Here is a 24,627-nt window from a genome sequence, read left to right as displayed (position 1 = left end):
GGAGAAGTATTTTCATTTTAATCGTAGTAGGTACACCATTATCATGGGGTTACCGTTCGCAGTTGACATTTATAAAAACAGAAATACGTTATACTTGCTTTTTGTTTTCCTAACTTGAAAATTACAGAAAATAATTGACATTTTAATAAGGGGTCCAGGGAGAAAATGCACAGGTGGTCTTGTTGATCTTTGAAAATGCAAGCTGTTTTTGAGGTGAGGGTAGGGGCTTAAAAACTATAATTTTATTAAAATTTATTTCAGTCAATTCCACTTGCCTTACAACCACCTCCCACTTAAATCTAACGACATCCCTGGAGAATCAATCCAAAAATTAGAATATCAGAAAACATAAGAATATGCAATTTTTGCAGAAATTTGTGCCTGGATCTTTCTTTCTTCATCTTGACTTACATCTATTTGCCGTTCAAAATGATCTATGTTAACATTATTGTGCACCTAGGCTTGATAATTATATGAAAATCATTGCATTTATTTCTAATGACTATTTTTAATTAATCAAATTCATTTACACAACAAGAATAGTCTTAAAACGAATCCATTCAAACTTCAACATGGACGCATGAAAATGTAAAGCTGACTGTGGATGACTGACAGACACCTGCTTATAAGGATGCTGGAATGCTACTAAAATGAAATGCATCTATGTATAGTTAAAATAAGGAAAATGCTATTTGAAACTTAAGCATGACTGACAAACAAACAAACAATACTCCATCACCATTCCTAGAGATGTGAGCATATCAATCTAAAAAAAAAAAAAAAAAAAAAAGATAACAAAATTAAAAAACAAAACAAAAAGACTATCACTTCCCGCTGTTGTCGTCATTCAGCTGAGACTCACAATCGTGACCTACTCTTTCTATAGTATTATGTTTTATCCACATCTCGAGATATTAAATGACATACTTAAAATTTCATTCATAACTTCCTTGCTACTTAATAAGCAAACATGCCTTGCTTTTTATATCGCTAAGTGCTACTGTATTGTTGACTTTATACTATTGCTGGCATACTTCGGTTGACGAGGCTGATGGAGAGGAAGAGGAGGGGGAAATAGATTCTTTTTAAATAAGTAAATTGCTACAATTATGGAAGCTATTAGTAACTGTAGTACACTAGTACAACTACCCGGCATCGCCTGCTGCAGTTAGTTTAATTCTACAATTCTTTCATTTATCTAGGTTTTTGCTTGGGGGAAGACATGCACTACTTCATCAGGTGCAAATAGGCATGTGACTATAAAAAAAAAAAGAAAAAAAAAAGACCCCCCCCTCTCGAAGACTTGGATTCATTGGTACTTCTGTGTGTTTTCTTTTTTTCAAAAACAATATTTTCTTGGGTATACAGGTCGAAATAAAGATAAAGAACTAGTAGGATCTATCTATCGATCGTTTTTTTTTTTTTTTTTTTTTTAATTTAAATTTTTTTTTTTTTTTTTTTTTATTACAGTAAAAACCAATGAAATATGTGCATATATTTTTGTAAACGTAAAAATACAGTTCTGAAGAGTTATCTATAGATTTCAGTTTTCCTAATAATTTAAAATCAATCAATATTTATGATTTTATCATTATTTCTAGCAATGGAAAATAGGCACAAAATTATCTGAAACTTAAAAAGGCTAAGATTTTTCTGATTAATCGTCTCAATATATATATATATATATATATATATAAATTTCACACACACAATTAGATTGTCAAAGAGTATATCTTTAACAAAGCAGAACTTATCAAGATAGAAAAAGCTAAATACTGTTAAGTTATAAATGTGCCTGTGTGTTGGAATAATTAATTGGAATCGGGAATCCTAAAAATCAGAACTTTTTGGGATAATCTGAATCAATATCAAAGTCGGAAAAAATTTTGCCTAATTTCCGATGCCAGAAACTCTTCTTATAATTTTATTTATTTATTTGTTTTAAAACTTTATTTTCCATTGCTGGAAATTATGAAAAAAATATTTATTGATTTTAAACTACCAGTAAAATTAAAATCTATATCATCTCACAAGTGTATATTTTGGAAATTATATGCATGTATTAATTGATTTTGAAGGTAATCTGAAATAAAAAAAAAAAACTCTACAGTTAAATATTCTGATTTTTAAATAATCGGAATAATAATATATATATATATATATATATATATATATATATATATATATATATATATATATATATATATATATATAAATTTCTCAAAGTATCATTTAAAATATTTTGAGAGGATGATTGATAATTTGGATTATTCAAACTACTGTTCTCATCTTGAGTATAATCTCGAGTCGGCAAGGATACGTAGCATAACAAATAAACTAAATAAAATTCAGTTCTGCATAACCTTCTCCTGGAGAATTTCCTAATATAGGTTAGCTAAATATTTACAGTGAAATGGGTTTTTTCCTTATTCCCAAACAATTTTTTTATTGAAATCAAGATTTGTTAATTTCTTGAATACAAACAATACTTAACACTTATTAACTGATACTAGTTATTATAAGAAACACTAAATTCAATGGAGCAGTACATGGCGATATTTCTCCTTCATCAAAATTAAGTAGGAGTTGCTAACTTCTTTTTTCTAATGGAAATCGCTTCAGACAAGGCGTAAAGCCACTTGATGTAAAGAGCTAACAAGAATAGAGATGATTATTGCAAAGGTAGGAGATACTTATTGATCTTTGTCTTAAAAAGACCAAAGCTATAAGTAGGAGAAAAACGATCATCAGGAAGAATTCCACAAGTTTGGAGTTCTTAGAAAGAATCTACTAGAATAGGAAAACATTTTAGCATGAGGTAAGAAAACCGTGAATTGATGGAGACCACTAGATTAACGGCAAACGATCTGGAACAAAGGGAGCAGGGAATAGACCAGACAATTTAAAAACAAACACACACACACACACATTCTATAATAGTATTTATAAAAACAAGACTGAGACTAGCAACATCACATCTGTGAGAGAAAGGTTCCGACTTCAAAATGTATCCTGTCTTTCAGGGTAATTCCCTAGTTAACGTGTATGGATTCTGGATTTATTATTGATGTTAGACAAGATATATTTCCTAAGCCAGAATTAACTAAAGTTATCTGCCCGTACTTAATATTGTTGAAGATGTTTTAATATTTGAAGATGTTTTAATATTGTTGAAGATGTTTTAATATTGTTGAAGATGTTTTAATATTTTTATTAAACTAATAACCAGTATATTTGTTAAGTATTGTTTTATTAAAGTAAGACATAAATCATGATTTTAGTACATAAATAATTTGGAATTAATGCCGAAACCCATGTTACAATTAATAATTTCATTGAACCTTGTGACCTTGAACTAGGGTTATCTGGTGTATGTATAATTGAGCAATGGAATATATTTTAGATTTATTTAAAATGATTCTTTTTAATGAACACTCGTGTTTCCATGTGCAATATTTCTTTGTTAAAGGAAATAGTTCATCTGTGGAATTAGGAAGCTTAAAAAAAAATCGTATAGGATTTGGACCTGTGTGCACAGAGAGAGATCATCTTTAGCTGACGCCAGGTTTACTATTTGCTCAAAGCACTGACTATGAATTAAGTCAAATTAACTAAAGTGTCTTTATTTTGTGAATTACAAAAAAATTTTTTTTTTTAATGAAAATCGCTTAAAATAAAATATGAAACCACTTGATACAAGAAGCTTTAAAAAAGAAAAAGAAAAAAAGATTTCAATTGTTCTCCCCCCCCCGCTATTTTTTGTTTTGTTTTGTTTTGTTGGCTTTTGTAAAACTTTCTTTTTTCCCCTCTTTTGGTTTTCAAAATTGATTTACTTTGTGAAAATATCTAAATGAAATATAAAATTAAAAAATTTTTTTTTTCATTTTCATGTTTTATTTTTTGAGTGTCCAGAATCGAGAGCTATAGATGATACCGGGTTGAAGGTTGCTTGGAAGAAGTCTCAGACAGAGCGGGTTTCCATACAACATTCAGCCGTCAAGCTTTAACAATTTTCGCGTTAACGTCAGCTTTTGTGGGAGTCACATTGCTGCCAAAGTAGATGAATGAAGTTACTGATTTGACGTCAGCACCAGAGAACCTATTGAAATGTTTTAGTTGTAGGTTCTTTGTAATGACAACAAAAATAGAATTGAACGAATTTCAACAACTAGCAACTGTAGAATAAATAAATTCTTAGAAACGCCGAATTGTTGTTTTCCTCAATTTAAATAAGTAAAAAAAAAAAAAAAAAAAAGTTTTCAATATGAAACATCACCCCCCCCCCCACTTTCAAAACAATGTTTTTCGATTTAAATAAAGTTGATTCCGCGTACATCCATCTATATCGAAAATGGCCGTATGTTCATTGGATTGAATGAACATATTTTTGAGTCGTTTAATTTCGTGGAAAAAGATGATGAAAACTTTGCGTTTTTGTATCTCATTAAACTAGCTATACCCACCTGGCACGAATTGGAATGTTTTTACTTTGATATTTTTATTTACTGAATTATCCTTTGGTCATTAAATTAATAGTTGAAAGTTGCTATAAAGCTATAAGCATTTAATTGGTATTCATGCATTTTTTAAAACTTTTAATACATAAAGATTTGATTTGCGTTTCTGTTTTGTTTCTGAATATTTAATATATATACATGATTGATAATTTGGATCATTCGGAGTTTTCTAATTTTGATTGTTATATTCACAAGGCTTTAACCATGGCCTTCTCCAGGTGCATCTTTTCGAACTCTGGAACCTGGACGGAATTTTGAACTGGACCTATCACGATTATAGATTGTTCTCAGTCCTCCTTCGGTCATGCATAATTTGATAGAGTAGTTAATTTTCTGTTATCCCTAATTATCTGGAGTATGCAAAAAAAAGAAAAGAAAAAAAAAAGACGCTTAGAAAACTGCAATGTGAATATAAGATGAGAATAATAGTTTGAATAATCCAAATAAAAACTCAAGTTTGTATTAAAACACGCTAGAAAAAGAAAGGAATTATTTAATCCCCCAATATTGCCGATATTTTCCATTTCTTCTCCGTATTTTTATGTATTATTTCCCCCTTTCAACTTAAGCGATGAGAATAGATTGGGATTGGAAGAGGATGGCATCGTTGGCGACGATGGTACTGGCTTGACCGACTTTCCTTCCGACAATACGACGCCACACGCGCACACACGCACCGTTTCTCTCACGCACTGACGGTGCTGAAATTCGCTCTTACGTGCGCGCATATTGCCTCTGACGTAAAAAAGAAAAAAAAATTCCCTCTCCTTTCTCATTCATTAGTCTCTCTAATTTGTATTTATCACGTTTGGTTTGGCTCAATGTTACAAAAGCAGGAAGCTCTAAAGAGATCGAAGCTTGCTTCACTAACAGTTGTTTATAAGGTTAGTTATAAATATGTTGTACACTGTAAACACGTGTGTAATATTTTAACGGGTTCTTTTCTACAATAGGGACGCGCGCGAAAATTGTTTTTCTTAGGTTTATGAAGCTAAAATAATGTTCGACATTTTTCCTTTAATCAAACCAGAAATGATTTTTATTTCACGTTTATTTTAGAATACGGGTGTCACCAGCAAATGCATGTCAGCCATTTTAAATCTATGAATGAATAAATGTATTAGGTACTACTACTACTACTACTACTACTACTTCTACTACTACAGTTTATCGCCGAAAATGGAGACGCCTTTTTTTTTGGGGGGGGGGCACCTGTCGTCAGTCCAAGAGGGGAAAAAACAGTATTTTAAAGTATGAACGAAGCATTAAATAAATAACAAAACAATTAAACTACATAATTACTTCCGGAAAGAACGATGACCTGCCCCAGCATAGTATACTCCCCCCTTCCAACCTCCCCAATGTTAAGAATGGCTTTCGAGGTTGGGAGTGTTTATTCCGAAAGCCGTTCTTAACATGGAGAGGTTGGGGTGTTTATACTACGCTGGGGCACGTAATAATTGATTCTTTCCGGAAGTAATCATTATCTAGTTTTTGTTATTTATTTCCTGCTTCATAGTTTAAAATACTGATTCTGATAACAGGTGCCCGAAAAATGGCGTCTCCATTTTGGGCGGTAAACTGTAGTAGTGCCGAAAATAATTAAAGGTTAAATAAAGTATATGAAAATATTGTCTTTTAAGATCGTAACCAAGGAAAGTCATTTTCGCATGCATTGCAATGCATGCATTATCACAGTCTTATAAAAAAATTTGACAATGTTTAATATGAAAATAAAAATAAAATTCATTAATCTGATCGAGTCTATTTTATTTTATTTTTTAAATCTTTCTTTAAAGGGTGCTAACCATCCTGCGTCCACACCGTATTTTTGACACTCTTTTGTACGCAACATGATTCTTGTTCGAAGCCCCTTTTATTTACACGTAATGTTCCTTACTCGAATTTATTTCTCTCGCCCTTCCCCCACTTCACACAAACTTCCAATGATTAACTTCCATGAGTCACTCGTACAAAAAGAAAAAAAAAAAAAAAAAATGCATAGTTGATTAATTTGAGTAAATTTTCGATTTAAGTGTTTTTTTTTTTTTTTTTGGTTTTGTCTTGTTTTCCTCCGCTCTCCAAATTTCTGACTTTTAGAATCTTGTTATTAAAGGCAAGTCTCATGTGATTGATCGGCTAAAAAGTCAGAATTACAAGAGATATACTTGCAAACCTTACACTATCGAATTCAGTGGAACTTTGCTGAACATAAATAAAAAATATTTCTTGCCTTAGGATCATCGGGGACAAAATTAGTACAAGGAGAAGAAAGGTTAAAAAAAGAATTCATACTGGTATGTTAGTTGTTTCAAAAACTAGGGCAAAAAGTAATTTATTTTTTAAATTTGTTATATTGGAGCAATTGAGAGAGCGGTGCGTGTTACAAAGAAAAAAAAAAGTTATCCATGACCTTGTTAGTTTTAAATAGTTGACTCTATGCTTGTCGGGCTGGTTCATTTAATTTTGAAATTCCGACATAGGTTCTGAAATAGAACTGTTGAAAACTGTTGTTTTCGCACACATTTCGATGCAATTGAGTCATTTTTTTTTTTTTTCATGCGTTATATTTTGAAGTGTGTGAATTATAATTTTAATTCACTCCCATCCCGAAAAAATACTTTTGCATTTTTAAATTTGTATATAGAAAAACACAAAATAACTCTGTCATAAATAGTAAACGTTTTTACACAAATGCGAACGAAATTAAATGCAAAAATATGGTTAAGCATAATTAGTTGATTAATTTGCCATTAAAGAAAAAAAAAATGTTCATTTAAAAACACAAAAAATTACATTTATTTCAAAACTTTCAAATGAAAATGACCCCGCTCCCTATGAGAAAAATGGTAAAAAAAAAAAAAAAAAAAAAAAAAAAAAAAAAATCCGGGCAACGCAAGCCGTCTCCGTTCAAGGAGAACTCCTTCTCGAACTGGGAACAATTTACATTTATATAAATGCAATTTGTCAAACTGAACATAGTTTCCCCTCATTCCCTGCCTGCTATTTACCCATACCTATATATTTACAGTTGCAGTCTAATCATTGTGTGTGTGAAAAAAAAAAAATGGACAAATGAAACTTGTTTTTTGTTGGCAATGGCGCCATCAAAAATCTCTACATAGCACAAATGTTCCTTTTTATGCTTGATGTTTTTTTAATTTCCTTGGTTTGTTCTCTTCTCGGTTTACCCCCCCCCCCCATCCCCTCTAGTTCTTGTTCCAACTTTTTTTTTTTTACTGTTTTGCATTTTCTTTCTTTCCTTTCTTATTCACCCACCCTGCTCATTTGTTTTGTTCCATCTTCCTTTACTCTTCCACCTCCTATATATATATATATATATATATATATATATATATATATATATATATATATATATATATATATATATATATATATATATAATCTTATTAATACCTAATTTTCGTTTTCTTTTTGAGGGGTGAGGAATTTATGACGGCACCGCTTCCATTCTTTTACTCTCCCCCTCAAAATCTTCCATGAATAGAGTACCCAATGAACCTTCACACTAACTGCTTACTATGCAACTTTTTATGGTTGTACTCGATATATGCGTTCAGTTTTATTTTTTCATACATTTTAAAACTTGTTGAGAAAACGTATTATTTGGATGCTTTCGATTACTGTACTCATCTTGATTCTTATTTTCACATTTCGACCGATGTAACCTCTGATCTTAAGGTGTACCGTGTCAAACGGGAATCTGCACAGAATATGAGGGGGGGCACTTTTAAATATTAATGGTTCTTTTATACTTTGATTTAAACTTTGATTCAAAGCAGAATTTAGTTTTAAGATTTCAAAATCGCTTTGTTAAATAGTAGATACGGGCAATCATAGTTTTGAAAGCCGGTCTTTGTAGGTTTCCGAATACTTTTTTTTTTTTTTTAATCGTATTTGAAAGATTAAAAAAGTTATAATGAAAAATGTTTTCACGGCGACATTCGGAAAGTGACAAGTTCAGCTAAATTTTGAAATTAAATAAATTCATCGTAAAAATCACTTGAAAGATAAATATTAGTTTTCTGGGACTATTTCAAATTTTAAAATAAATAAAATATTAAATTAAAAAAAGAAACGACTCGTTTGTACAAAAATAGCTTAATTAGCCCACAAAAAGCAAGAGATTCTGGCTTTGCACAAACAAAAACAAACGAAATCGTCTCCGCATGGATTCTATGGAAGCCAAAAATGTCAAAGTCAAAGGCTGTTTGGAAAAGTCAGGTAGTTAGAGGGAGGTAGCGAGTACTGCTTTTCCATTTTTCCCCAACCGCGCATCCGTACATTCCTATCGTTAACGTTTGTATAATTTTCACCATTTTTTAAATTATTTTTCTGTGTTATTATTTTTGAATTTTTTTGACCGTTTTATTTTTCCAAATGCAAAAATTATGTTATGCTGAAAGTTACACGTTCATTCAGGCAAAGAAACTATTAGAATCTTGCATATGTGAAAAATGTTAAAAAAAAAAAAAAAAAAAAAAAAAAAAAAATTTTTTTAAATAATTTTGCAATCCTAATTTTTTTGTGAAAATATTAAATAAACATTTCTTAATTCAATTATAATATTAGTAGTTCGAGAAATTAATTTTTCTTATTTATATTGAATTCATTAATGCAGACTTAAGGGGCTTTTTTTTTCGTCACGTTTCTGAAAAAGAAATTTCTTTTTTATTGTTACAATTTAAGATGCTTTTTATTTTCATATAAAAAAAAAGCAAAAATTCATTCATTTTTTTACTACTGAAAACCATAACTTTAAAGGTGTTTTTTTTTTATTTATTTTTTTTTTTTAATTTTTTTTTCAACAAAATAATACATCTCCACTAAGATTCAAATAAAAATGTGCTCCTTATATTCCATGATCATTATTTGATAAAGACTGAAAATTTCATTAAAATTGGTTAATTTTCTGATTTTTTAAAATTTTTTTATTGAATTTTTAACTAAAAGGAGATGTAAAAATATCGATTTTGAACATCGATATTCATTTTGTACATACCTATTAAATAGAAAGTAATTTCTAACTGGAGTTTAAAGGAAACTTTGGATTCTTTTGTGCCCCTCTACCCTCACTTTGCATGTAAGCTCTGTCATATATAAAAACCGAAGGTTTTAACTTTATTGTGCATGTAAATATTGAAAGTAAGGCTTCTCTGCCTTCCTCAACTGCTATGGAATTATTGATGTTTTAACTCTTGTGAATTTTTTTTTTGTCCTGATAAAAACGCTTGAAATTCAGTTTTATGAATAAAAATGTACTAATTCTGACTAAAATTTAAAAAAAGTAATACACGTTAAAATTTACCAAATAAATAATCTTTTTAAAAAGATTTCATATTGAATTTGGATCTGAACTATGGATGAAATAACTTGTGAAAATTTTAATGTTTCTACTCATTTACAAACTCACCTGCAAGTGTTGATAACAAAACCTTTTGTACACGCGCACACACACACACACACACACACACACACACACACACACATTAGTGTTGGGAGGATTAATAGGAATCGAGAATTGGAAAAATTGGAATATTTAGGGGTATCGGAATCGGGAAAATTTGTATCCATTTTCCAATGGGAAAACGATTCTTTTGTCTTTTTTTATTTGATTTTGTTTAAAGCTAAATCCTCCATTGCTGGTAATAATGATAAAATACTAAATATTTATTGATTTTAAACCATCAGTGAAGCTAAAATCGATAGATCGTTTAGGAAAATATTTGCACATTTTACATGTATGTTTATACGGTAATCAGAGAAAAACATACAACTATACAGTTAAATATTTAGAGTTATAAAGAATCGGAATTGGTAATTGTATCGGAATCAAGAATTTAGTACGGAATCTGTAATTGTATCAGAATCAGGAAATATATTTGGAATCGTCCCATCACTAATTATATATATATGTGTGTGTTTGTATGTATATATTGTTTTAACAAAATCAAAACATCAAAGAATGGATTTGATAGCAACAAATAGCATATTTCATACACTATTTGTTGCTATCAATCCATTCTTTGATGTCTTGATTTTGTTAAAACAATATATGAATGCTCAATTACAAAATATGGAAATTTTGAAGCTTACAATTTAAGTCTGACTTAAAATTTATTGGTACATGAACGGTTATTTTAAAAAAAAAAATTTTTTTTTACACGGTGGTCACCACTTATTAAGACCCGGAAGCCACTCAGGGATAAGGGTTATTGCAAGTACAGTACGTTAGTGTAGAGATTTAATGAAGTGTTTACTTAAGGGGGCGGTTCATTAGGAATTTGTTTACGTTGGACTTGAAGACATCCAGGTTGTAGTCAGGTGGCAAGCAGGCAGACGGAACAGTTCCACAGGCGTGCAGTTCTAAGAAAGAAGCTTTGTTCATGGAATCTACGTTTTGATTTAGGCACAGATAAAGAGTGGGGAAAATTTTTGACAGTGGATTCAGCTAGACGGGTGTTTTTTGTGAAAGATTGGCGAGGGGGGACCAGAGATTGGAGTTCAGACGAGCACCTGCCATGGAAATAATGATAAAACAAGGATAGGTTCGCAACGTCTCTTCTGTGGGAGAGAGGTTGCAGGGAAGAGAAAAGGGCATCCCCCACTAAGCCACAAAGTCTATTTTGTACTCTGTCAAGGCAGGATAGGCTGTTTTTAGCAGCTCCTGCCCAGATATGGCAGCAGTATTCCATCCTTATCGAATTATCAATTATATAAACTTAATAAAATTCGGAATACTATAAATAAGATATATATATTCTCCTTTACGCTTCCCCCTCTTTTTATTCATCATACTTATATATATATATATATATATATATATATATATAATATTGATGGGACAATTCCAATATTATTCCCGATTTCGATTTATTTAGAGGTTATTAAATCACAATCAGTAGTTGTATTGGTGTCAGGAATTTCGAATAGTATCTAATTATATCGGAATAATTAATAAAAAATATTGAGACTGTCCTATCATTAAATTATTCAACATTTTTAAATTTCCAAAAATTAAAAAAAAAATGTTTAATAGTAAATACTGTATTATTGCATTTCTATGTGGGAGAAGAATAAATATCCACAAGTTATTTTGTGGATTGGTTATAATTAATATTAATCTATTCATTATAACTTTGATTCACAAAGGCAACTAGCAGTTCTGATTCCACTAGAAAACTGAGACTATGAAACAGCTGTTGTGAGATAGTAAAATATATTTATAAATGAGTAATCTTAAATAAAAATAATCCTGTGTTTTAGTTTTACAAAATCTCAAGTCTTTTGATTTTATACTTTAGGAAATTGAAATTTAATTTGTATTTATTGTACAAGTGCAAATATTTCCAAGTTTATATGTAAGGTATCTTGTGTTCAAAGAAATGCTACTCATTATTTTGTTTGTGAGGTACTAAAGTTATTCCTCTCTTTCTTTTTTATATAAATATATATTAGTGTTGGGAGGATTAATCAGAATCGGAAAAATCATTTCGGGAATTGAAAAAATTTGTCTATTTTCTGATGTCGAAAAAGATGTTTGATTTTATTTTAAAGAAAACCTTTCACTGCTAGTAGTTGTGATAAAATCGTAAATATTTATTGATTTTAAACTACCCGTAAAACTTAAATCTATAAACCCCACCCCTCCGGTGTGTTTTTACACTTGAGATAATATGCACATTTATCATGTTTTTATTGTAATCGGGGGCGGATACCAACGTTATAAATATATAGAGCTTTATAAAAAATTGAAATCAATAATTGTATCAGAATCGGCGGGAGGGGGGGGTAATATTAGAATCGCCCCATCACTTATATATATAGAAAACAATATGGCTGACGAGAGCCTAACATTATTTACTATTAACTGGTACCCCTTATGTTAGGCTTGAAACCGACGGTACCAATGTTTTTCTTATCTTCTGTACAGTTTTGAATAAATAAATATTAAGCTCTTATATTGAAATTTTTTCTTTGTAATCGAACACTTTGATGGAATTTTTCCCCCAAAACAGTAAACAAATATATAAAATGGAAGATACAGTATCCCTGCCCTGCTCTTATGTTTCTAAATAGTAACATTATTTGTGGAAACATTCAAATAGCATTTTGTCGACTAATGATGAACTAATACAAATCATGTTTGTTTTGAGAGAAATAAGTCATTAGTTGTCTTACTATTTTCCAAACATTTGAAAAATATTTAGTAAGATCTACTTGTGTAATATTTCCCCCCTCTGAGAGAGAACAGAAAGGATTTGATGGTTGAAAAAACATTTCCACATATTGTGAAGCAGACCGTTGTCAAACACTATCAAAAGCCTTTGACATATCGAGAGCTATTGCTCTAGAAATGAAGCTTCTGTCGATAGATTTACTCATCCTGTGGAATATTACAGCCGCCATGTTTGTCACTGACTAGTTTGTTTTTGCTAAGGTAGCTGACAACTTCATTTAAAGATAATTCATAAGAGGCGATTCCAATAACGTTGGGGGCATAACGAATAAACATGAGAAAATTTTTTGCAGTTTCTTCCTTAAATCATCAATATAATCTTATAGATTTTCTTTATAATTATAATTACAATTTTACTTGCTATTAGTATGGTTGATGTATGTTCCGTATGACATATTTCGGAAAAATCCCTTCAGATGTGTTCCACTCCAAATGTGCAAATGGTAACCGGTGAGATTAGTACAGCAGCAGATGAGAAACCATTCTGAAAGCAAGAAAAAATTTGATCTATATATCTATACAAGTGAGAATGCGTGCACGTGTGTGTGAGGACACCTATCAACTTTTATACTGAACAAATTTTTGATCTACATTTTTTTTTTTTTTTGTACATAGGCATCACCACTTATCAAGGCTAAGAGGCCACCCGAGGATAAGAAATTTGGTATATAGGGTATTCGTACATTTGGGGAAACTTTTTAATCGGTTTTTATCCAGAAAAAAGGGCTGCCAAAGGCTCCAAATTGAAAAAATGGTATGGGGGGAGGGAGGTCATCAAATTTTTATTTGTTTGTCAGCTGTTTAACGACCGCGCATGTGTAAATTGTTCATATGACAGCTTCTTTGTTAAATATAAGTATGGTTTGGAAACGGTTTTTAAAGATCGCATCAAGTTGGCCTAATGGTTATCGTACTTGACTCACTGTCTTTAGGTTTTAGTTTCAATCTCGGTTCAATTTTTTATTTATTTTTTCTTACAATAAGTGAACTGTTTTGAAAAAACAATACTTGCATGCATATGTCTCAGTTTCTTGACTTTTTTTAGCAATTTAACATTAATACACCGGGTACATTTTTTCTATGTATCTACACAAACAAAACAATACTTGCATGCACAGGCCTTTTTTCAATTTTTTCTGTTTTTATATTTTTCTTTTTTTCATTTTTTACTCCATTATATATCCCATCAAATATAAAAGACGCCCCCCCCCAAAAAAAAAGGGGGGGGGCTATGAGGTGGTGTTCATTTTATGTTAAATTAATATAGAAAAGTGATCCTCCATTTTTTTTTTTTTTTTTTTTTTTTTTTGAAACCATAATTTCTTTGTTACGAAAACTCATTTCCTGGAATTTTTAACGTTATTTTCATTTTCAGCACCATTGAAAACCTATAATAGTGGTAATTTTAAAGGGTTTTTGTAGGGTGGAAAAATACTGCACTTTTACTGATGTTTCAATCAGTCGTTTGTTTTCCTAGTTTTGCATACGAATTACAAAATATCTGATATTTCACCATAACCTCTGGCCTTGATGGAGAAGGAGACTAAAACTTGCTGCTATGATTTCAAATGATCTGAAATAACAGCAAGGGGAGACTTGATTCCAAATATTTCTCATAGGTTATATCTCTCTTCTTTGGTTTTCATGCATAAAGTCAATTTCACAGGGTATAAGGAATTTAATTAATATCTTTGGTTCTGTGGGACAAAACTACATTAGAATTTGCAGGCGTTTTAGAGATTATAATACTAATATATGGTTAAGATTTTATGACAATTGGTAAAAAAAAACCCCTATATTTTCAGACTAATAAAATATGCCTAAATTTGCCTACATGGTGTCCTGCAAACCAACTTCAGTTTTGTTGCTTCGGCTGTCTTCCCTGTGTCTTTGCCAAGTCACTATATATGTTTTTTTGGAAAAAGAAATTCAGCAGAGTGCTCAATTATAAGGAAAATCCTAAAATAAGAGTGTATTTGTATTTTGTTTACAGAAAGTTTTTAGATGGGACAAGTCATTGGTACCGTTGGTTTCAAACCCGATTATTAGGATCGTTTCAGATACCCATATCAAGCTCTCTTCAGCCAATACTCATCTCTGTCCCATCTAAAAACTTTCTTTAAACAATATATATATATATATATATATATATATATATATATAGCTTAGCTGCATTCATGATTTTTTTTTTCCTCTCGTCACATCTGTTAATCATTACCCAGTAGGGCAGGTGTGTGTGTGTGCATGCTTGTTTTGTTACACCAATGTTGGAACGTGGACTTTTAAAAGTATATCATTATTGGTTGCAAGTGTGTTTTGCATTTGGCTGTATATTATATTATCGATACTTAATTGTTTAGAAGATATTTCTCTGCATCTATCTTGAAAAGTATGCCATGCTTGTCTTATATATGAAGACATATCCTGTTCATCAGATATCACTTTTTTTTTTTTTTTTTTTTTTTAACCATTTCTAGTTGATTTCATTATTTGAGTGATAACAAATAGGAGTGGGTCTTTCTATGTTATTAATACAGTTATTCTTTATTTCTTCTTCGTCTTTTAAGTAATTTAATAAAAGGTGGACATTAAGCACAACTTGTAGAGCATAATTGTGTCGTATCTGACCACTGTTTGTTATAGTAAGTGTAAGAGTGGACAGTTTTGTTCAACCGCATTTGTCTCGGTATAAATATTTAGCAATAAAAATGAATGTGTATAAAGGCATCTAACTCTTGATGCAAACCTCTAGTTACATACGAGCCAGATATGTCCTAAAATGAAATACTGTTGCTATATCTGGATGTACCTTACCCTGCCTTGACAAAGTTCAAAACTGGTTTTGTAACATATTATTAGCTGGTGCCCTTTTTTTCTGCACTGCAACCGCTTTCCCCACAAGAGACCTTATGAGCCTGTCTCTGCTCTATCGTTATTTTCATGGCAAGCACTCGTCTGAGCTTCAATCTATGGTCTCCTCCCTTGCCAAACTGGCAGAAAAAAAAACACTCGCCTAGCTACAACGGCTATCAACAGTCTCCCCTCCACTCTATCTGTCCCTAAATCTAACGGCTAATTTCATGAACAAAGCTTGTTGTTGATCCCCTCCCCAATCCATTTCTTTCCCATTTTCTCAACTATTAATGTTTTTGTCTCCATCACTACCATAATCATTAAACCTTATCCTCGAGTGGCCTTGGGCCTTGGTAAGTGGTGACTTCCATATGGAAAAAAAAAAGTTAAAAATGATTTGTCAGTTGATTCAGTTCTCGCACATTTTTAAATCTGTTGCTGATAGCGTTTCTGTCAACAAGCATGTGTTTATTTATATATTACTTGTATATGTCTGGCCTCGCTTGCTCTCTCTCCAATTTTGTATGTGTGCAAATATATTTCAGGTTATATTTTATCTTTGTAGAAAATGTTTAGCAAATGTGCAGACTTTTAAAAAATTTATTCCATCCTCCCCTCACTCTGTCAGCATTATCCCATTTTTAATATGTAGGAAGATCATATAATATGGTTGATGACTCTGCTTTTAAGATATTTTACATGTAAACAAAATAAATGATATCAGCAAACCGCTCTATTCTAGTATCACGTGTATTCATGCAGAGATTTGAAAACTGCTTAATCAATGGAAACTTGTCTTTTTGTTATATATGAGAACATATTTCAAGTGCAGTTTTGTTCTTGGAGATTGTACAGTTTCAATTGTTAGTCTTAATTCAAACATATTTGCACATGTGTTGCAGGATGATTTGCATGAAGTAAAATTTATAATTTCCTACACCTGTGTGTGTAATATTAGTCCTTGCGCGAAAGAGCAGGACAAAATGTTTTAAATAATAATAGAATCACAATAACAAAGACTTTTGCTGGCGAGGACTACTATTGACCGTAACCAGTTATACAGTCCATTTGAAATTTTCATCTCTATTTTTCTCGTTATGTACTGAATATTTGTTAATGAAGCCTATATGAAATATGTTTCTTATTAAATTTTAAAGATTTTCTATTCTGAAAGAAGTTTAAAAAAAAATTTAATCTAAAAAAGTATTTTAAAGTTTTTGTTAAAAAAATTCAGATTTTCTCATTCAGACCTGTATTACAAAGAGGGGATTACAAAAAATGAGTTGTGGTGTGAGGAGAAATACAAACTGAAACAGAATATTCAGACCTGTAATAATACAAAAAGGGGGTTGTAAAAATGAGTTGTGGTGTGAGGAGAAATACAAACTGAAATAGAGTGGAGTTTTAAAATATAATCTTAAAAAGATAAGATACAAGTTAGAAAAGTATTGTTGCAATTTAAAAACGTTATCTTTCATCTAGCAATTAATGATAAAGATATAAAATTTTCAATGTTTTTTTTTAAAAGTGCAACAGAATGTACATTACATAAAATAAATCCAAGGCAATTTTTTGATTCAATATAAATTACATTTTTATACCTTACTTTGTAAAATTTATAAAAGTGCACTTTAAAGATAAATAAATTTCAAATTGAATCTTGTACCTTTATTTTTAAAGCCTATAGGAAAAACATTTTGTTTAACAATTTTCATGCCTTGGATGAAATGCTTTTCTAACTTGTGTGTGTGAGTATGTATGTATGTATGTATGTATATATATATATATATATATATATATATATATATATATATATATATATATATATATATATATATCTTATTCCTACTTTTAACATTTTATGGAACCTTCTGGTATTAATTCCCTATGTTGTGGAAGACAAGTTCTATCGCCTGAAGACGTCTCTAGTAACTAGCTGACCGAAACATGTTCATGACTGTATCAACATATTACTGCTTATGTAAAAACAAATAGTATGTATGTATGTGTGTATATATATATATATATATATATATATATACACACACACACACACACTATTTGTTATATATATATATACACACACACACACACACACAATTATATACGGCATAATCACATTGACACATTGATTCTCGTCTGATCACCGAAGTTAAACACTGCTAAGCCTGGCTAGTACCTGATGGGTAACCATTTGGGAATTCTAGGCGCTGTATGTGCTCTCCACTTATCTTGGCATTGTTTCTAGTCGTCTTGAACATCCACTTGCCACTGGTATTTAACAACGCTGACTCAGGAGAGGTGTAATTGGAGATTGCGCAACTCTTGCAACACAAATCCTATGCACAGGCTGTCAAGACTAAAGGAAGCTCTTATATATATATACACACACACACTATTAAAATAAAATAATATTGAATTTCTGTATTCAAATATAGATATTCATGACACAAAATTAATTTAAAAAGCACAATAGTGCAATACTAGAACTGATGAATGCCCCCCACTGGTAAGAATATAAAAAAAAAAAAATAATGTAGAGAACTATATATAATATATAAAAATATCAGTAAAGGACTCAAACATTTGTATGCTTGCATAGTTAATAAAACTGAACCTTTTTGAGATGAGCATAAAAATGTCTTCCCAATGAAGCGGTATATTATAAAAATTTCTCTCTCTCTCTCTCTCTCTCTCTATCTATCTATATATATATATATATATATATATATATATATATATATATATATATATATATATATATATATTATTACTATAATTATTTTTTAATTACAGACACTAGTGTTTCATCAATGCAGGGTGTCACGATTATCACCAGTACAGTCAGATTTGACAGGAGATTTGAACCTGGCAACAAAGTCATCTCGGACTCTATTAGCAAGAAACAAACCCACACGGCCAACATTAATCGTGAGAAATACAGTTGAAATTTAAACATTTTTAAATGTGAAGATGGTGATAGTGATCTGATGATTATTTTTTTTTATTCTTCTGATGAGAAGCATTAAGCTTGGAAATATGATTTAGAGTTTTCTTCATAGTTGACATGTTTTTCCCTATTGATTTGATGATCAAATAAAGTTTATTTAGGTTTGAACTGTCATAAATTGTTTGTATGTGTGTAATTACTAGAAGAAAAAATTCGCCTTTAGCTTCCCCATTGAGCTGATTAAATTGTCTAAATCTGAAAAAAAAGTGAGCTTGTAAAGCCAGTTAGATATAAAAAGAATAGAAAAAAAAATCATTCTATTTTTGCTTTCTATCACTTCCTTTCCAACTAAAAGTTAAATAGTATTACTACCTATATCGATATTCTCTATTTGTTTATAATGGACAGCTCCAATCTTTATTTTCTTTATTACTTTTAATTAATAAACTGAGGAGGGGATGGTGAAGGCAAATGGGATGTGATCCAAACAACAGTGATAGATAAAAAGTAATTGATGGGCTAACTGCAAATTAAGGTTAATTAGAACAAATCAAAAATTTTTCTTTTTAAATTAACTCAATTCCAAAACTGAGTATTTTTTGCATTTGTTTTCAGTGATTAACATATCTAGGAAAACAATCATTAAACACGATTAAACCCGGTTCTCCAACTTCCAACGTAGACCCCTACTACCATGTCTCCTTCTCCAACATCAGGGGTCTACGTTCTAACCTTCCAGAGGTTGAAACCCAATTACAGGAGACTAAACCAGACCTTTTATTTTTAAGTGAAACTGGCATTGGACAGGCTATTTCCCTAGATGAGTTTGCAATTACAGGATACTCTAACTTAACTTCTAAATCTGACCCCCAAGATCGCCATGGGCATGGAATATGTGCCTATATTAAAGATAGCTTTCCATGTGGGAGGGACATCTCCAGGGAAGATCCTAACTTACCCTATATGTGCTTCCGGGTTGCTTTAGCTCACACTACTGCATTTATATTTACTCTCTATCGCCCCCACAACAGCGGAGTTACTATCTTTCAAAGCATATCTGAGAAAATTGACCAAGTCCTTTCTACTTATCCTTCAGCTAACATTCACGTATGTGGAGACTTCAATGTTCACAACGTCGAATGGTTGACCCACTCAAACAAGACCGATGATGAGGGGAGGTTCTGTCATGATTTCTCCATTGCCTATGACCTCACTCAGATTGTTCAGGAACCTACCCGTGTGCCCGATAATGACGGCCAGTATGCGAGCCTACTAGACCTTTTTCTCACAACTTGCCCTGAACTATGTTCAGTTTCTGTTCTGTCGCCTCTTGGATCTTCCGACCACTCTGTTGTATCAATTAAGATAAAAATGAAATGTAATAAGTCCCCAGACGTACCACTTCATCGTACAGTATATCGATACACTAAGGCTGACTGGGATAGCTTCCGTACATTTATATCTGATCTACCTCTGCATTCCATGTTTAAAAAGGATGTGTCCTCTATAGTATTAGACCTAACTGAATGGTTAATTGTAGGTATTGACCATTTCATACCCTCTAAAAAGTTTCAGCAAAAACCTAACAGCCAACCATGGTTCTCTCCAGAATGTGCTGCTGCCATTGCGCACAGAAATCACTTTTTCCACTGCTTCAAACGTAATAGATGTATGGAAACTAAAGCCGTTTTCAGGACTGCCAGCAACCATTGTAAGAAAGTAATAAGGAACGCAAGAGAGTTGTATGCTCAATCTGTTAAGTCCAAAGTAGCTGAGCAGCGGCTTGGTTCCCACCAGTTTTGGCAAATAGCAAACAGAATCCTGAACAGAAGCGTGTGCTCCATCCCAACTATTATCAATGGACCTGAGGTAATCTCGTCAGCATCAGACAAAGCCAAACTCTTTGTCAAGAACTTTGCAGCTAATTCTACCCTTTGCGACCAAGACCGCCAACCCCCAATATTTCCTCCTGTATCAGAAAACACGCTATGTGATATACGTATATCTGTACGTGATGTTGCCAAGCTAATCAAAAACCTTGATTCCAGTAAAGCAACTGGCCCTGATGGTATTCCAATTATAGTACTCAAAAAACTTCAACCTGAACTAGCGCCCATACTTACAAAACTGTTTAAACGTTGTCTTAAGGAGAATAGTTTCCCATCTCCCTGGAAAATCTCATCAGTATGCCCTGTATTTAAGAATTCAGGTGATCGCTCATCCCCCTCTCAGTACAGGCCAATAAGTCTCCTGTGCGTCATGAGTAAGTTGCTAGAATCTGTGTTAAATACAGAAGTAATCAAACATCTCAACAAAAATAACCTTCTTAGTGACACTCAATATGGTTTCCGTTCTGCTAGATCTACAGCAGATGTCCTTACAGTTATATCGCATAGGATTAGCAAATCTCTCGACGGTGGCAATCTTTCTAGGGCAATTGCTCTTGACATATCTAAAGCCTTTGATAGGGTATGGCATAAAGGTTTACTTCATAAGATCGCTAGCTATGGTATAGCTGGAAAAGTCTTCTCAATTATTAAATCATTTCTTTCTGATAGGTTCATAAGAGTAGTAGTTGAGGGGCAAAAATCAGAAGCTCTCAGTATTAATGCCGGTGTCCCTCAGGGATCCATCCTGGGCCCAACTCTTTTCCTGATCTACATTAATGATCTTCCAAATCATATCCTTACATCATTTGTAGACATTTATGCTGACGACACTACCATTTATGGTACCACATCTAAGACAGTAAACGAGCAAGTACTCTCCAATTCTCTCTCCTCTGATCTTGAGCATGTAGTACAATGGGGAAAGGAGTGGCTGGTTACTTTTAATGCATCTAAAACCAAGCTTCTCTCTTTACATCATCAACATTTTAATCCACATTTGTCATCAATTGAAATGAATGGCTCTCGTCTTCAGGAGGCCTCAAGTTTTGACAAGCTTCTGGGCTTGACCATTACTCCTGATCTTAAATGGAACACGTATATCAAATCTGTTGCCAAGGCCGCTGGAAAAATGGTGGGATCTTTCTATCGATCCAGTAGATATCTCACTGCTGATGCTATTCTCTATCTATATAAGAGCCAGGTACGTCCAAGGATGGAATACTGTTGCCACATCTGGGCAGGAGCTGCTAGAAAGGACTTGTCCTGCCTTGATAGAGTTCAAAATAGACTTCGTAGCCTCGTAGGAGATGTCCTTTTCTCCTCCTTACAACCTCTATCTCACAGAAGAGATGTTGCGAGTTTGTCTCTGATGTATCGTTATTTTCATGGAAAGTGTTCAACTGAGCTTCAATCTATGGTCCCCCCTCGCCAAACTTTCACAAGAAACACTCGTCTAGCTGTAAACACTATCAATAATTTCCCCCACTCTTTATCTGTGCCTAAACCTAAACATAGATTCCATGAACAAAGCTTCTTTCTTAGAACTGCACGCCTGTGGAATTGTCTTCCGTTTTCCTGCTTTCCAGCTGACTACAATATGGTTGTGTTCAAGTCTAAGGTAAATAAGTTCTTGATGAGCCGTTCCATATAAGTTATTAAATTTACCAAATTTTCATTACTAATGATTACTATACTGACCAACTTCTACTGTACACTCTTTAACCCTTATCCTTGAGTGGCCTCTGGGCCTTGATAATGTGGTGATGCCTTTGTAAAAAAAAAAAAAAAAAAAAAAAAAAAAAAAAAAAAAATCTGTACAGGGGAAAACATGTTAAATAACCGTGTTTTAGTATAATATATATATACTAGCGGAGATACCCGGCGTTGCTCGAGTGTTTGTTTCCGGGACGGGGGGGGGGGGTTTAAAAAATGTTATGGTAGGTAAGTAGGAAGGATCATACCCGGAGTCATGAGTAAAAGTAGGAAAATAAAGTGTGAAAAAAAAACAAAAAAAAAACATCTGCAACGTTAACAGTTCGGCCACCAAGAAAAGTCCATTCCAGTTGTTTAGGGAAAAAAAAACAAAAAAAAAAAAAAAACGACTACGGTAGGTCGGCGCGAACGTGAAAATATAATGTGAATTGTCCAGCACGCTAACCACTACGCCACAGAGCACTGCAGCTTAGTTTAGTGATTTTAAATAACTTCACATGAAAGAACTACGAAGCCAAACCGGTGTTCTCTTCTCAACTGTTCCTTGTGAACGATCCCCAAACGGTGTTAAGTGGTGGCAGGGGGAGGAGGAATTTATTAGAGAGAAAATATTTTACCACTTCCATTGATCTTAACCGATTTTGGCCGTGACTTCTCAGCAGAAAAAGTATAGAAATCTAAGATTATCGAGGAATTTGAGAAATAATAAGCCTATAACACACCTCAGATATTGTTCTGCCGTTTGTGCATATTATATTTGCATGAAATATCTTGATTTTTAATCCTATTAATGTCAAAATCAGACGGGAAAAATGAGTTAATTTTATATATATATATATATATATATATATATATATATATATATATATTAGTAGGGAGACCTGACGTTTCTCAGAATTGAATGAGAATCAATGACTGTTCCACACTTCAAATACTTTTATCAAAATTTGTGAAATTGTCCATTTTTCAGTCAAATCGGTGACTGTCCACAATATATTGTAATCTACATTGCACTGTAGAGAACCTACTGTTGATTTTATAAAATTTTCGTATAATGGCGTAAAGTTTAGAATTCAAGTTAAGTATCATAGATCAGTTGTGCTCTAAAAAGAAATTCGTTTTGAACACGCCTGTCTCATCAAAGAATCTGCTGTTTTATATGTCGAGCCCTTCTGCTTCTCAGGTGATGAAACTTCTCAAATACACTTGTGATGTTAAGTTGTATAAGGATGTTAACTTTGGTCAAAATTGGACTGTTTCTTTTTAATTGGATTTTTTTTTTCAATCATCAATACTTATCAGAGGCATTCAGATGCAAAACTTATCTAAGAACACTCTCAAACGCATAAAGTATGTTTGTGTGAAACTAAAAAAAACAAAATTGACCACCTGCTTCGGTTTCCACAGGGAACGAAGTGCCTTTAATATTTGTGTGTATATATATATATATATATATATATATATATATATATAATTAGTGGGTGTGAAGACAGAAGGAAAAACAAATTAAACCTTCAAGTTTACAATGTTTTTCCTTTTTATCATTTTCATACATCCTGTCTACATGGCACTTTATTTTATATCATTTTATCCTCATACACACATGCACTTATAAGGTCATGTTTTATAAGTTAGAAGACAATCAAAAGCACATGGTGATTTAGTTTCCTGCTTTGCATTCTTCAGATCATAACGTGAGAACTGCCAGTCACTCTGAACTGTTGATTTTTTTTTTTTTGTCTATAAACTTAAACACAGGATCTATCAGATATTGAAAACAACAATATATAATAGTTTTTCAGGCCATTTTTATGACTATTAAATGTCCATAGCCGGAATCACTATCTTCATGAACAGACTATCTTTCTACAATGTAGATGTTATCACAAAATGAGGTTTATCTCATTTGCTATGTGTTCCATTGCAGAAGTTATTTTATTTTATTTATTTATTTTTTTTTTTTGAGAAGCCATCTTTATCCATTTTATGGTTTAGACGATCTTGAATGTTTTCATTCTGTTTTTGCTTTGTATCGGTGGACTTGATAAGCAATGTTTGGAAATATGCAAAACAAAAATATTAAAAACAACTTGGGAGGGGAGGAGATTATTTATGAAATTTGAAGTACCATCTATGAACTGGCGTGCAAAGGCAAAACAAGCAGGAAAGAGAAAAGAACAACTTGAAATTGTTTCTGCTTTGTTTTAAGAATCTGTTGAATTTCACTTAATCATTGTGTGTGATAAAATAACTGGATTCAAATTCCAAATAAAATTCAGATTTCTATTGCATTGAATTGAAAACAATTCAGGTTGTTGATTGCATTGGAAAATCAATGTAAATGGTCACCTTTCAGTATCATAGTGACATTAACGTGTTTCCTTAAATGACCAGGGGTGGAATGAACAACATTTTGAAGGATACCATTTAAAATATCACCACAAA

At 32.1% G+C, this 24,627-nt stretch overlaps 1 protein-coding gene across 20 annotated transcripts in view; it reads left to right on the top strand.

Moving 5' to 3' along the window:
* Positions 1-24,627, top strand: part of LOC145245781 (SMAD family member 4-like) — a 474,109-nt gene that overhangs the window by 32,068 nt on the left and 417,414 nt on the right. Inside the window, exon 1 of one of the 20 annotated variants that reach the window (XM_080107424.1) lies at positions 5,185-5,401. The exons of 17 other annotated variants lie outside the window; for them this stretch is intronic. The gene's annotated coding sequence lies outside the window, so the exon portion shown is untranslated. Of the gene's footprint in view, positions 1-5,184; positions 5,402-24,627 lie in introns of those variants that run through there. 2 more of the 20 variants (XM_080107399.1, XM_080107418.1) reach the window with 2 other exon arrangements.

The sequence above is a fragment of the Euprymna scolopes genome, chromosome 23 (assembly GCF_053919585.1).
Source record: "Euprymna scolopes isolate OS-2025 chromosome 23, ASM5391958v1, whole genome shotgun sequence".
In the NCBI taxonomy this organism is placed as follows: Eukaryota; Metazoa; Mollusca; class Cephalopoda; order Sepiida; family Sepiolidae; genus Euprymna; species Euprymna scolopes.
This window is presented reverse-complemented; position numbering and strand designations above follow the sequence as displayed.